At 44.6% G+C, this 5046-nt stretch overlaps 1 long non-coding RNA gene across 1 annotated transcript in view; it reads left to right on the top strand.

Moving 5' to 3' along the window:
- The window catches only part of LOC119411436, a 1786-nt gene extending 932 nt beyond the window's left edge, over window positions 1-854 (top strand). The window contains exons 2-3 of the long non-coding RNA XR_005186887.1: window positions 461-561; window positions 839-854. This is a non-coding gene — a long non-coding RNA (uncharacterized LOC119411436). The remainder of the gene's footprint in view (window positions 1-460; window positions 562-838) is intronic.
- Window positions 855-5046: the final 4192 nt, after the last annotated feature.

Below are 5046 nucleotides of genomic sequence, written 5' to 3'. Positions count from 1 at the left end.
CATTAAGCAGCAGATTAAGTAGCTTGTTAAGTAGCACATTAAGCAGCATATTAAGCAGCTTGTTAAGTAGCATGTTAAGCAGCATATTAAGCAGCTTGTTAAGTAGCATGTTAAGCAGCATACTCTAATTCGTCATATTAAGCAGCTTGTTAGGCAGCTCGTTAAGCAGCACTTCAGACTCATCTGTAACTTCTGGCGGATGACACTGATAACCAGTGTCAGTTTTGTCCATACCTGTGCACCAGGTGAGCAGTCATTTCTGAGGTGAACATTATGCTGACATAAAGTGGTATCAGAACTGTGGTACTGGAACCATTTTACGAGTACAAATACATGCACACGAAATCGGACCACCTGGTTCTGGTATTGGTGCTGGTGCTGATGTTTAAACTGAACCACAGATGGATGAGAAGCAGCCGTTGGGTTTCTCCTGAACTTCTTGTGTTTCTGGGGTCCTCAGTTCCTTTGGAGTTGGGAGTTTTCCTGAGGGAACACCTGAACTACTGGTACAGTCTGAAGGCGTATTACCTGGCCAAGACCATGGCTGATGTTCCATTCCAGGTAATAACACTGCTACGTGGTTAGGTTTACGAATAACACCACTGTTTGGTGTTGGACAACAGGAAACAGTTTTATTACATATCACCTGCTGGGTGGAAAACTGTTCAACAAGTTTTAAAAAAACATGATAACGTGGCTCGGTTGGGTTTGTCACAGATTTATAAAGTAAATGTTTGTTTTTTTCTTTAAACTAGAACTTAACTTTTTTTGAAAACTGAAGTTTGAACTTGCTGTAAAATCAAAGTCTGAGATCTGAAGCTGGTTCTGTGTGGTCCAGGTCTTCTTCCCGGTGGTGTACTGTTGCATCGTGTACTGGATGACGGCTCAGCCTCCCGACGCTGGACGGTTCTTCCTCTTCCTGTCTCTGGGGATTCTGACGTCGTTAGTGGCTCAAAGTTTGGGTCTGCTGATTGGCGCCGCTTCGACCTCGCTGCAGGTCAGTCCTCGGTCACTCGCACCCCATCAGGTATGTCTACGTATGTCTGTCACTCAGGTGTGTTTGCTTCTCATAGGTAGCCACGTTTGTGGGTCCGGTCACAGCTATCCCGGTTCTGTTGTTTTCCGGGTTCTTTGTTAGCTTTGACACCATCCCCTGGTACCTGCAGTGGATGTCCTACATTTCCTATGTCAGGTGAGAGTGCCGTTCCACAGAACTACACCACATGAAAATCTTGATTTTTACTCTCTCATTCGGAGTCCGGTTCTGATTTCACTCCTGGAAGACAAAACTTTGCCCAAAAACTGATGTAGTTTTATATTTTTTATGACGGAGCATCTTATTCAGCTTAATAACTGAACATTGCCCACTCGGACTCTGTGTCCCCCGCTTCAACTGGGACGTGGGTAAAGTTCTCCCAGGGGTGTGAGTTCAAGATCTTTCTGATGGGTTCTTCTGCCAGATGTTCCCAGCAAATCCTCACTGCACATTTGGGTCTACCAAGGTCTGTCTGACATGTTCCCTCGCCATCTGATCCAGCTCACTACCAGGTGGTGATCAGCTGACAGCTCAGCTCCTCTCTTCACCCGAATGTCTAAAACTAAAGAAGTCCCCAGCTGGAGCACCTTCTAGCACCCTCGCTAAAGACTCCAAGAAGGCTGGATCCTTTGAACTAACGTTAGGCACCTAGGCACAAACAACCGCCAGAGCTTGTACCCCCACCCAAAGGTGCAGGGAAGCCACCCTCTCATCTACCGGGGAAAACTCCAACACACAGGCACCAAGTTGGGGGCTAAGAGTAGACCCACATTGGCTCTGCACCTTTCACCATGGGCAACTCCAGAGTAGAATAAGGTCCAGTCCCTCTCAAGGAGATTGGTTCCAGAGCCCATGCTGTGTGTTGAGGTGAGCCCAACTAGATCTAGTCAATACCTCTCAACCTCAGCAACAAGCTCAGGCTCCTTACATGCCAGAGGGGTAATGTTCCATGTCCCAAGAGCCAGTTTTGGTATGCCAGGGTCAGAGCGCTAAGACCCCCACCCTCGGGCACAGTCCATGGCATTCACCCGTCTCTTATGGCCCCTCCAGCCGGTGGTGGGCCCACAGGAAGGCAAACCCATGTTGCGCATTTGGGCTGAGCCCGACCAGGCCCCATGTGTAGAGATGCTGTCACCAGGTGTTCGCTGTCGAGCCCCTCCCTCAAGCCTGGCTCCAGGGTGGGGCCCCGGTAATCCACGTCTGGGCAAGAGACACCGAGCTCCATGTTTTTCTTTGTCCATACAAGTGTTTTGAATCGCTCTTTGTCAAAACGCCGTCATCCTCTCATTTCACGATTCCATCCCATTTTTAAAATCTGGGTTTATGACCAGAAAAGTGACCTCAAAGAGACACTCACACAAATTTAGTTTTTGGTTTTTAGACAACCAAAATTTTATATTTACGTCAGTCAGCTCAGCGAAGACATTTTTGCGTGTATGATCCATTAACAGTTTGGAGGCAGATGGGGGAACGTCTCCTGCTCTGACTGTAGCTGGGAGGAACGCTGTTCATGGACCGGGCAGCCTGTGATCACTTTGGGACAAGAGAGGGGTCCACGGCAGCGCCTGATGCTCTTTGAGAAGAATAAAACTAAATTATTTCACGTCAGAGATTCCAAAAGTTTCCAATAATAACTGACCTGTTGATCATCGTCAGTAGATTTTTTTTCAACTACTGGGTAGTTGCTAGATGGGTCTGACTACCTGCTAAAAGGTGACAATTCTGGAGACAATAAAATAAAGTTATTGAGAAAGTAGGAGAAGGGGTTTGGAATCGTAGAGGGTGCCTTCACCTACCTCTGCCTACTGCAGGCTCCACCTACCACAGTCCCAGTTTGAAAACAGTGAACTGTTCTTATAAACTTTAGAATTGACATTTATGATAGTAAACATCATTAATGTCTAACTTCTACTGCATTTCAGGTACGGGTTCGAGGGCGCCATCTTGTCTATCTACGGTCTGGACCGCGACGACCTTCACTGTGACGAAGACGACATGTGTCACTTCCAGAAGTCCGAGGCCATCCTGAAGGAGCTTGACATGTTGGATGCAAAACTCTACATGGACTTCATCATCCTTGCCATCTTCTTCATCTCTCTGAGACTCATCGCTTACTTTGTCCTGCGGTACAAGATCAGGTCTGAGAGGTAGATCAGAACCAAATCCTGGACCAGATCCAGGTCCAGGAGGGTGAGGAGCAACAGACCGAGGGTGCTGGACTTGTAAACCCATAGGCTAGTTTGCTTGTAGCCGCTCGGACTTTGTTTCAATGTTTTTTTTAAACGTATAGAAGAAAAGACTTGTCTGAGACCTGTAGAACTGGGTCAGTCTCATTCAGGTTCTAGAGGGACCAGAGCTGGTCTCTTGGTCTTTGTTCGCTTCACTGTGCCACAATTCGAATGTGTACAAAAAGACTGAAACATTTCAGAATAAAAGCCCCCCCGGGTGCTTTGAAACAAAATTCAGTGAATTTTTGTCACTTTAGCAAATTATTGATGATTTTATTTCCGTATGGAGACTTGTGATCTCAGACTGAATAAAACCGTCTTTCATTCTGACCTCAGTCTTCAGTCTTTGCACCAACATGTCAAAAACTCAAACTCTGATGCATTGGTGTCAAAATCATTTGTAATGTGTGTGTGTGTTTGGGGGGGATCTGGCAGAAATTTTTCAATAAAGTAGATGCCATTATAGTCTGACCAACAGCACTCCTCGTGTGAATAGAGCATGCTCCACTTCTCTCAAGCATCTCAAGCATCCTAGCACTCCCACCCTCCACCCCGCATCAAAAATGGCTGAAACTAACGTAGCACTAAGCTAGCAGTGCGCAATACAGACATGTTAGCTAAGGAGCTACAGACGTAGCGCACCCACCCCCAACCCTGTCAACAACTGCCAGCACTAACGTGGCACTAAGCTAGCGTGCAAAACAGAGGTGTTTCCCCCTCCTCCCGCCGTGAGCTCCCTGCCAAAGCAGATGACCGAGGAGAAGCTTTGCATGCGGTGTGGAGTTGTTGTAGGTAATCAGGAAAACCAGGAGTGGATTTTAATGGTTTGAGTATTTTCCTACTAATAAAGTGGAATGGATTTGTTCACAAACACCTACTCACTCTCATCATCACACCCTTGACCTGGTTCTGATCTGTGGCATCAAAATTAATAACTTAGTAATATTTCCTCAAAGTCCTGTTGTTTCTGACCATTTTTTATTACATTTGAGTTTACATTAAATGACTACACAGTCACTGAGTGAATTTCATCTCAGCAGGTGATTATCAGAAAATGCTGTAAACAAATTTAGAGATTCTCTTCCACCATTTTCTTCTGTCTTGCAGAGTAATGCATCAGAGAGCAGTGACTTAGATCATCTGGTTGATAATCTTACAACTACTTTGCAAACCTCACTCGAAGCTGCTCTACTGAAAAAGAAAGTAATCAATCAGAGGAGATTAGATCCTTGATTCAATTCTGCATGACGTACTTTAAAACAGACCTCTAGAAAGCTAGGACAAAAATAATGTTGAGGAATCTTACTTACCTTGGAGAGATAGCCTGCTAACGTACAAAAAAAGCACCCCGTAAAGCTAGAACTTTATATTATTCATCTTTAATTGATGAGAATAAAAATAACCCCAAGTTCCTTTTCAGTACCATAGCTAGTCTAATAAAAAATCCTATCTCTGTTTAACCATGTATCCCTACAACTATAAGCAGTGATGACTTTGTGAGATTATTTATAGATAAAATTATTTCAATTAGGGATTAGGGAGAAAATTCAAACCAACATTCCTACTATCGCCTCTGGTTCTGTGTCAGATGAGACAACTTTAAAAATGTCACTAGAACCTGATTCATGTTTGGACTATATTTGTCCTGTTGAGCTCTGAATTGTCAAAGATAATAACTTCATCCAAACTATCCACATGTCTGCTAGATCCTTCAGTATTCAGTTAAGTGCTCTGGTAGGAAAATATGTAACAATAAGATCTGTAATATAAGATGGAGCTAGG

This window comes from Nematolebias whitei, chromosome 6, assembly GCF_014905685.2.
Source record: "Nematolebias whitei isolate Nwh7 chromosome 6, NemWhi1, whole genome shotgun sequence".
Taxonomy (NCBI): Eukaryota; Metazoa; Chordata; class Actinopteri; order Cyprinodontiformes; family Rivulidae; genus Nematolebias; species Nematolebias whitei.
The sequence above is the reverse complement of the archived record's forward strand: the minus strand, read 5'-3'. Positions and strand labels throughout refer to the sequence as shown.